Raw genomic sequence first — 9,240 nt, 5'->3', positions numbered from 1 at the left:
ATCATAAAATTCCAGTGTGTGAGTAAGTGGGGGTGCACACAAAAAAAGGGAGTCCTTGCATCATATTTTTATTTGATGCAAGGACTCCTGTCCTCTGTACAGTGCTTGGTCTGTGTGATCAGAACATCACGCAAGTCCGTTTCCACAGGCCTGGGTTTTCCAAGGCCCTAATGGTGAGGTTGTGTTGTCCAGCACCTTGGACACAGGTGGAGGTAGCAGCCTCATCAGGCTGCATAAAGCTGCTGAGCAGAGCTGAGAGCGTTGTCTTTCTGAGTGGAGGCTGGAGAGCTCACAGCCCTGACCCCTGTGCCTGGAGCAGCGACGTCTTTTGTGTTTTAGTGGTGTGTTAAAGAATCACTGTTTAGTTAGCACCCACACGGGTAGGATATTGTTTGTTTTGATGCCTGAATGTGAAGGCTGTTTTATTTTGTTCCTGCTGCTGCAATAAACGCAGGCGAGACCTGTTTTGGACTGTACCTTGGTGTCACTGTCTTGAACTGCATCACAAAACCCTGCTACCTCAGACTCTACTGGGCCAAATCTCCCACAGTACTAACAGAAAACGTGCAACATGCATTAAAACAAAATTTGACAGGTGCAAAAGTATGGGCACCTCAACAGAAAAGTGACATTAATATTTAGTAGATCCTCCTTTTGCAAAAATCACAGCCTCTAGTCGCTTCTTGTAGCTTTTAATGAGTTCCTGGATGAAGGTATTTTTGACCATTCCTCTTTACAAGACAATTCCAGTTCCGTTAAGTTTGATGGTGACCGAGCACGGACAGCCTGCTTCACATCATCCCACAGATGTCCAATGATATTCCGGTCTGGGGACTGGGTTGGCCATTCCAGAACATTGTAATTGTTCCTCTTCATGAATGCCTGGGTAGATTTGGAGCAGTGTTTTGGATCATTGTCTTTCTGAAATATCCATCCCCGGCGTAACTTAAACTTCGTCACTGATTCTTGAACATTATTCTCAAGCATCTGCTGATACTGAGAGGAATCAATGTGACCCTCAACTTTAACAAGATTCCCGGTGCCGGCATTGGCCACACAGCCCCAAAGCATGATGGAACCTCCCCCAAATTTTACAGTGGGTAGCAAGTGTTTTTCTTGGAATGCTGTGTTTTTTGGCCGCCATGCATAACGCCTTTTTGTATGACCACACAACTCGATCTTAGTTTCATCAGTCCACAGGTCCTTCTTCCAAAATGAAACTGGCTTGTCTAAATGTGATTTTGCATACCCCAGGTGACTCTGTTTGTGGCGCGCTTGCAGAAACGGCTTCTTTCGCATCACTCTCCCATACAGCTTCTCCTTGTGCAAAGTGCACTGTATTGTTGACTAATGCACAGTGACACCATCTGCAGCAAGATGATGCTGCAGGTCTCTGGAGGTGTCTGTGGAATGTCCTTGACTCTTCTCATCATTCTTCTTCTCTGCCTTTCTGATATTTTTCTTGGCCTGCCACTTCTGGGCTTAACAAGAACTGTCCCTGTGGTCTTCCATTTCCTTACTATGTTTCTCACAGTGGAAACTGACAGGTTAAATCTCTGAGACAACTTGTTTTGAGGAACCCATGATGCCTCCTCAGAGGAGATTCAAATAAAACAACTTGCAAAAGACCGCCTTAAAGGGGTTATCCGGGTTTAAATTTTTTTTTATGGCCGGGCTGGGGAGGGATAGTTAAACATAATAAACATGGACTTACCTCCTCCGGCGCCGCCGATGTCCCGCGCAGCGGTCACTTCGTTCCGTGCCCCTGTAAACAAACAGGGGCACGGAAGCCGCGCACAGGGAGCTTCCGGTCCGCGTTGTGGACGGCTCTTCCCATCCGTCCCTATCTCTCAGCGTTGTAAGCGCTGGGAGATGGTGCGCATGGGAGCATCCGGCCGGCCGAAAGCTCCCTGTGCGCACTGTTACTGAAACCGGCGCACGGAGAAGACGGGCCGCGGCGCGGGACATCGGCAGCACCGGAGGAGGTAAGTACATGTTTATTATGTTTAAATAGCCCTCCCCAGCCCGGCCATAAAAAAAAATTTAAACCCGGATAACCCCTTTAAATACCTTTTCTCATGTTTGGATACACCTGGCTATGAAGTTCAAAGCTCAATGAGGTTACCAAACCAATTTAGTGCTTCAGTAAGTCAGTAAAAATGATAAGGGTGCCCATACTTTTGCACCATACGCAGAGGCCTCTTTGAGGGCTCTGGACACCAATATAATTGAAAGCTATGACAAAGCACGGAGCAATAAATTATTGATTAAATCGACAAAAAAAGTGGGTTTTATTTGCAGTTTGGGCACTTGGTCTCTAAAAGGTCACACTATCACTGGTGTAGGGGATTTATTTTATGGAGATCACAGTGTGGAAATGAACCTTCGTATTGTCATCTTCTACAGATAAATCCCGGCTTAAGGGCTGGTCAGTCTGGGAATTCCACACTGGACACATTTAACAGACTATAGGACTATAGTGTAAATGGCGGAACTCTATGTATCATAGTGAAATCAGATGTATGGAGTCTCTTCTTCCCTGCGGAACAGTAGTGCCAAAATGTATTACAGTTAAAGGGGCTGGCCTCATGTATTTTGTTATGTGTGTGTAAGTGTGGGTGGGGGGCAGGAAATGAGGTCATTTGCCAATAAACATCCATTAATAGTTCTGCACCGCTTTCTTGAGATGTTAAATTAAGTCTCCTGTCTTTGACCTTACCAGCTAGATATTTCTGTCCATAAAATGGCTTCAGATGGATGGTCTTGTGATCTCTAACTGTCCATGAGAAAATTCCTTACCCGGACCTTTATCTTATATTCATGAATACTATAAGGTCCTGGAAGCTTGATTGTTCATAGACAATTAGAGATCACATGACCCTCCAGGAATGTATGTTACAGGTGTAATGGCCCGCAGGACGGGGCATTATGAACTAAACTAGAGCCAGTTGGCTCCCTGTATGGGTAGCTGTGTATATGCAACTCTGTATGTTGATTTGGGTAATATTATCTACTTCCACAGGAAGCATTCCTTATCCTATGCTACCACCTAGTGACCTTCTGTGGTCTGTGGCCTTCTGATATGTACTATTCCTGAGTTTAGAGGGTTAATGCTTACACTGTTTACAATTTAAATGTCCATTATGTTATTTTTTCCTGCAGCCAGAGGCACCAATTGGTGTGTAAACCCAAACTACCTTGTAGTAAGCTCCTGGTAAACTTTATAAAAGAAATCTTGTAGCAAGGCTCTGAGTCCAGTCTTGTCAGTGTCTTATTATCTACTCTGCATGAGTGAGTCTGCAGAGACAGTCAGCCTGCAGCTGCTGTCTCCCTTCAGGGGGCTACTGTGGCTCCCCTCAGGGTGGGACTAGGGTACCTGAAGCCCTCCAGTGAAAATTGCTTTAGGGGACCCATCTAAAACTACATGGTTTGTATATAGGGGCTACATGAGTGACGTTATCTCAGGGCATTAATGTTATGGAAAGTATAAGAGTTACCCCTGGTTTCCCGGGCTTTCTGCTGGTGGTTGGGCTGTAGTTAGGGATGTAAATGATAGTACTCCACACCTACTTACGAATAAGAAAATGCTGAAAACCTTTACAAGAACTGAAGAAAAAATTACAGACGGTCAGCGCGGGGGCCCCTTTAAGGGCAGAGTGGTGGAGGCCCCGGGTCTCGCGCCCGGGCACCCCCCCTATAATCCGGCCCTGTACATAACCATCATGGAGGTGATAGTATTAGCAGAAAAACATTATAGGAGTGGTAATACTTCTACATTACCATCATAAGATAGTGCTCGTAGTACATAACCATCATGGAGGCGGTAGTACTGGTAGATAACCATCATAGGAGTGGTAGTACTTGTACATAACCATCATGGAGGTGGTAGTACTGGCAGATAACCATCATAGGAGTGGTAGTACTTGTACATAACCATCATGGTGGTGGTAGTACTGGCAGATAACCATCATAGGAGTGGTAGTACTTGTACATAACCATCATGGAGGTGGTAGTACTGGCAGATAACCATCATAGGAGTGGTAGTACTTGTACATAACCATCATGGTGGTGGTAGTACTGGCAGATAACCATCATAGGAGTGGTAGTACTTGTACATAACCATCATGGAGGTGGTAGTACTGGCAGATAACCATCATAGGAGTGGTAGTACTTGTACATAACCATTATGGAAGTGGTAGTACTGGCAGATAACCATCACAGGAGATAGTGCTTGTAGTACATAACCATCATGGCAGTGACAGCGCTAGTACATAACCATCATGTGTATAAAACGGTTCAGGTCTGACAATCATCTCCTTATCAGAGCACACATGAGCAGAGGGATAGAGGCGGCGGCTCCGTCCTCCATGCTGCGCACTGAGCCGCTCTCACATATCACACGCCCAGCATAACATATAACACTCGCTTTATCTCATGGGTTTCCACGTGAATCTTATGCAATGAGCAAGACCACGCCCTAAACCAATCCGCGGCCTCTCCCGAGTGATTGACGTTTGCTTCGACTTATCAGAAAGAGAACTGGGCGGGAAATCTCCAAGATGGACACACGAGAGCTGCCGTGAAGCTGTCCATCTTCCTGGCAACCAATAACTAACTAGAAGGGGAGGGACTCTTCGTAAGAAGTCCAATGACATGATGCTATGGGCGGGGTAATGTGGTGCTCTCACGTTGAGGTCTGTGTGAAGCGGAGAGTCAGCGCTGTCAGGGCAGCAGCGGGTTGTGTGCCGGGTCACTGAGCGGAAGTCCCGGGGGCTCTGCCGGAAGTACCGGAGGTGACTGCGGAGCTGCTGATTGATAATTAGACGCTGCGAGAGAGAGAGCCGGTAAGAGAGGAGGGGGCGTCCCATGACTCATTGCGGTGCAGGGGAGCAGAGCTGGGGGATGCGGCTTATATCACTATCATTACTGCTGTTCCTATCACTTATATGTGTGTGTCAGTGTTATTACGGGTTACATATGGTTTTTCATGATCAATTGTTTTAACTGTAATTTTTTAAATTTTGTATCATATGTAACTGCCGTTATTTATAATAAAACTATTAATTTTTCCATTATTATGTATAGTAACCTTTTAACTTCTATCAAGAATAGACTTGTTATTTATTACTCCTGCCTTTCACTGTGGTTATTACTGTATTTGTAATTTACTACCCTTATTAATATCATAATTAGCTATTTGTATATAATAACTTGGGGCTGTTCTGGTACCTTTTGTCATATTAAATTATCCCCTATGCACGACACAGGTGAAACCTTCTTATCAGTGGGGGTCACTGGTGGATCATTAGAAGGGGGTATCCTGTTGTACCCCTAAATGAACTGAATAGCTAATTGCGTACGCTCCTGCAGGGTACTTCTAGCCGCACCATAGAACATGAATGGAGCGTCATCTGACCTGTCTGTCCATTCCTTTGGGTTACGACTGACCCCCTGCTCTTGTGCTTGTATTTGTGCTACCCTCACAATAAGCAAGTTGTTGCCAGTGGATTGGGTAAAACTTTGAGTGGACAACCCCTTTAAGTTTTATCTTTTGAAGTCCAGATGAAGTAGGTGGGTTTGGCCTGAGTTGGGGGCCCCCCACAATCATGAGAACGGGAATGCAAGTGCTGGAAATTGCATAGCGCGATTAAGTTCATCGGTTTTCCCTATTGTTGTTACTGCTGTTTGTCTGTCCTGTGTTTTTGAAATCAGTTTCATGTTGATGGTTTAACATTGATAGAATTTATAATTGGTGTATATAGGATTTACTCATCTTAAAGGGCTCTCTAAGATCGTATAAATGGGGTTTCCCTAGTCTCTTTGTCCCCCCCCCCTCTCCTCCCTCTCCCTCCTATACATCCATTCCCCTGTTCACTTCTACAGGACTAAGGAATGTTGTAAGTAATGTAACACTAATGTTAATATAGAAGTGAATCGAGCATCGTTCACATGTGTATACTACTGCTCCATTCACCCAGAGACTTTGGGGACCCCCACTGCACAGCAGTCATATTCCCAACAAATTAAATGCAATATAATTGCAATTGTATGAAAACTCCTTAAGCCACAAATATAGAGATTTTAGAATCCTGCTAAACTTTTAGTTTTTTTTTTTTCTTTTCTTGCATTATTTGTCACTAATGTTTCAATCTTTCCCACAGCAATGTTTTGTATTTCTGGCCTTTCATTGATTTATTTTCATCTATCTTCATATGTTTGTGTCCCATTTTCTTATTTATATAAATCTATTGAAGAATTAATATTTGGGTATTGCCATTCCTTTTACAAAGGGGCGTGTCTTGTCAGTGGTAGATGATGAAGGGACAGGCATCCAGTTGGGATCCTTTAGTATTTTCCAAAAGGGGAAAAAAATAATTGGTATCGTGCAGAATCTAATATTAAGCATGTATCAAATTATATATGGTGTTCTATCTGCAGGCAGCATGTTATAGAGCAGGAGGAACTGAGCAGATTGTACATAGTGTCCTATCTGCAGGCAGAGAGTTATAGAGCAGAAGCAGCAGAGCAGATTGTACTTGCCGCCCTATTGGATTAGTATCCGTTCATTGTGAGTCCAACACCTGGAACCTGCACCAGTCGGTTGTTCTGCTCTGCCTGCTGCAAATACTAATATCTTTGACCTTAGCTCCATTTCTAACATTCAGTTTTTCTGAAGTCTAGCACTAATGACCCTACGCATCTTATGTTGATGTTTGCTCAATGGACGTTTGACCCCTGATCCAGAGAACGCCAGAAGAATGAAAAAGAACAACCTGTTTGGATGTGTAGGTTAGAAGGGTGCAGTGCAACTACCCCAACTACCCCAATACTACCCTGTACATGCCAGACCGTTTATAGGAAAATGTTTTTGCATACTTGGTGGCCTTTATTGGCAATCTCTCCATAAGGAGATCACCTACTGTCTGACCCTAGGAAAACACTTCAAAGGGTTGTCCTAAGTTCCACATGAGAGGGTATAGCAGTCCAATTCTGAAAATTGTAGAGGACATTGACTAACCTACAAGGTGTATTGGTGCGTTCCATTGGTATCTATACTTTCATGACTACACTGGCCCCTCAACATTGCAGGGTAGCCAGTCATTGTTACAGTGCTGGACAGTGACTATGACAGCCCCCCACCAGCAATGTCCAACAGTCAGCTCACAGCTGCCCCCAGCGCTCAGACATGTGGCATGTAAGACGTCTGTATGGATATAAACCTCTGTGGAGATGTTTGCCAGGTGACCAGGGGCTGGTAGTTTCTGGGATAATTAAGTGTTCTTTAACTTTGAGAAATACAGCCCAAGGTTTGTGCCATATGGAAAGGATGCCAGCCCATGAGGGTTTACTGCAGTATCTTAGGATTTATATCACAATAAAAAAAAAATCAGAATTCAGTATTTTGGGCCTGTAGACCAACCTGTAAACTTCCAAAAAATAAAGATTTAACGGAAAAAAACAGCTCACCTGAGGTGCTATATGTCAATCTTTTCTGAGCTGAGTTGGGGTAAGTCTAGATATTTCAAAGAGTGACAAGGTATTCAGATATGTACGGTTCCAAAAAGTGAGTAAAAAACACTATTTTCTTTCAATTTCTTAAAAATATCTCGGTGCCATGGCAATATAAAAATCGTGGCTTCTGACGCGTTTCGAATCAAGAGATTCTTACCCATAGATGATGATCTATTACTAAGAATCTCTTTTGATTCAAAACTCTTCAGAAGCCACAGTTTTTTTATATTGCCGTGGCACCATGATGTTTTAAAGAATTTGAAATAAAAGTGTTTTTTACTCACTTTTTGGAACCGTACATTGCTGAATACCTTGTCACTCTGCAAAGTTGCCACCACTAAAAACAATCCAGTTTTAGTTTGTATAGCGGAATAGCTTTCTAGCCATTCCCTAGCAGACAGAAACAATCTAAAGGTTTTTATAATTTGGACATTGATGGAATATCTGAAGAATGATAATATATCGATATCTTCTGGCTGCAGTTCACAATGAATTTGGACCTCTGTTGGTATCTTCCGCTCAAATAATGGAAGTGGTGCTAACAGAACCAATCGGAAACCATTAAAAGTCTAATCAAATCAATGGCTATTATAACAGGTCATTTAGTCGTCGGAGGTCCAAATGCAGGTGTGAACTGAGCCTTAGCTGTGGCTTCTACACAAAGGACCTGTATATTGGTAATAGCAATAGGTGTCAGAACTAAATACACAGAATAAGATGTTGGGGTCCATACATAACGGGACCGATGCTTTAGTCTCTTTGGCCCTCTTGTGTCAACCACTGATTTTCCTTATGTATTCGCTGATGAAGAGGATAATTGGGATAATTACCTAGTGTAATTTTACCTCATGTAGTTTGTTATTGCCGCTCTAATTTGATTAATAACAACTTTATTGCTCTGCGGTCACTGAATTCCCGAAACTCTGGCCTGTGCTGCTATTATTTATTACCACGTGTACTGTAATGGGGGCGGTGAGCTGTGCCAGTTCCACCGATCCTCCATGAATGTTCTCTTCTGATGACCTCACAGTAAAAAGACATGGCGGGATAGGGTCTTGTGTCAACGCTTTTACTGTATTTCTGAAAAGGGAATTTCTATTGTTGGGGGGGGGGGTCGCACATTGAAGGAGGTTTGTCATGTCATATCATTAAAAGGGGTCAACAATGTGACTAAGCAGTGGCCACTTAGATACCCATGTGCCGCTTGACTTTGGATAATATCTCTGCCCTCGTATAGGGAAAATGGCAGGGTAAGTTTTTATTTTATTTAAAAACTTTTTTATGTTTTATGAGAGGGTGAATGGCACATGCTCCAACTGATGCACCATTGTGTTTTGGGGGAATGGGTCTCCTGTCCCCATTCCCCCAATGGACAACTTGCTAACATATGTCCTTTGTATAAGGAATAACATGTAAACTGGTGAAAACCACGTTATAAGGGAAATTTTAGCCTTTTTTTTTTTTTTTTTGAGGGCTTGAAAGATGTCTACCATCTTTATTGATAGTAGATGAGCCCTAATAAGAAGTTTAACTTCTTTTATTATAACTCTATAGCCTGTGATTGTGGAAATAAAGGGGCATATTTACTAAGAACAGTGCAGTCTGTACTATGTGCAGTTTGCCTGTGTATAGTGCAGGGGGCGCCAGATTCAGGATTTCTGGCACATGTTCTTTATGAATCTGGCGCCCCTGGCACTGCTTCGATAAAGTGCACCGACTTTTTTTATT

At 43.3% G+C, this 9,240-nt stretch overlaps 1 protein-coding gene across 1 annotated transcript in view; it reads left to right on the top strand.

Annotated features, from left to right (window-relative positions):
- The first annotated feature begins 4,651 nt into the window (after positions 1-4,651).
- PER2 (period circadian regulator 2) overlaps positions 4,652-9,240 on the top strand; it is a 59,297-nt gene continuing 54,708 nt past the window's right edge. The window contains exon 1 of the mRNA XM_072143329.1: positions 4,652-4,844. The gene's annotated coding sequence lies outside the window, so the exon portion shown is untranslated. The remainder of the gene's footprint in view (positions 4,845-9,240) is intronic.

This window comes from Engystomops pustulosus, chromosome 3, assembly GCF_040894005.1.
Source record: "Engystomops pustulosus chromosome 3, aEngPut4.maternal, whole genome shotgun sequence".
NCBI classification, from domain to species: domain Eukaryota; kingdom Metazoa; phylum Chordata; class Amphibia; order Anura; family Leptodactylidae; genus Engystomops; species Engystomops pustulosus.
The sequence above is the reverse complement of the archived record's forward strand: the minus strand, read 5'-3'. Positions and strand labels throughout refer to the sequence as shown.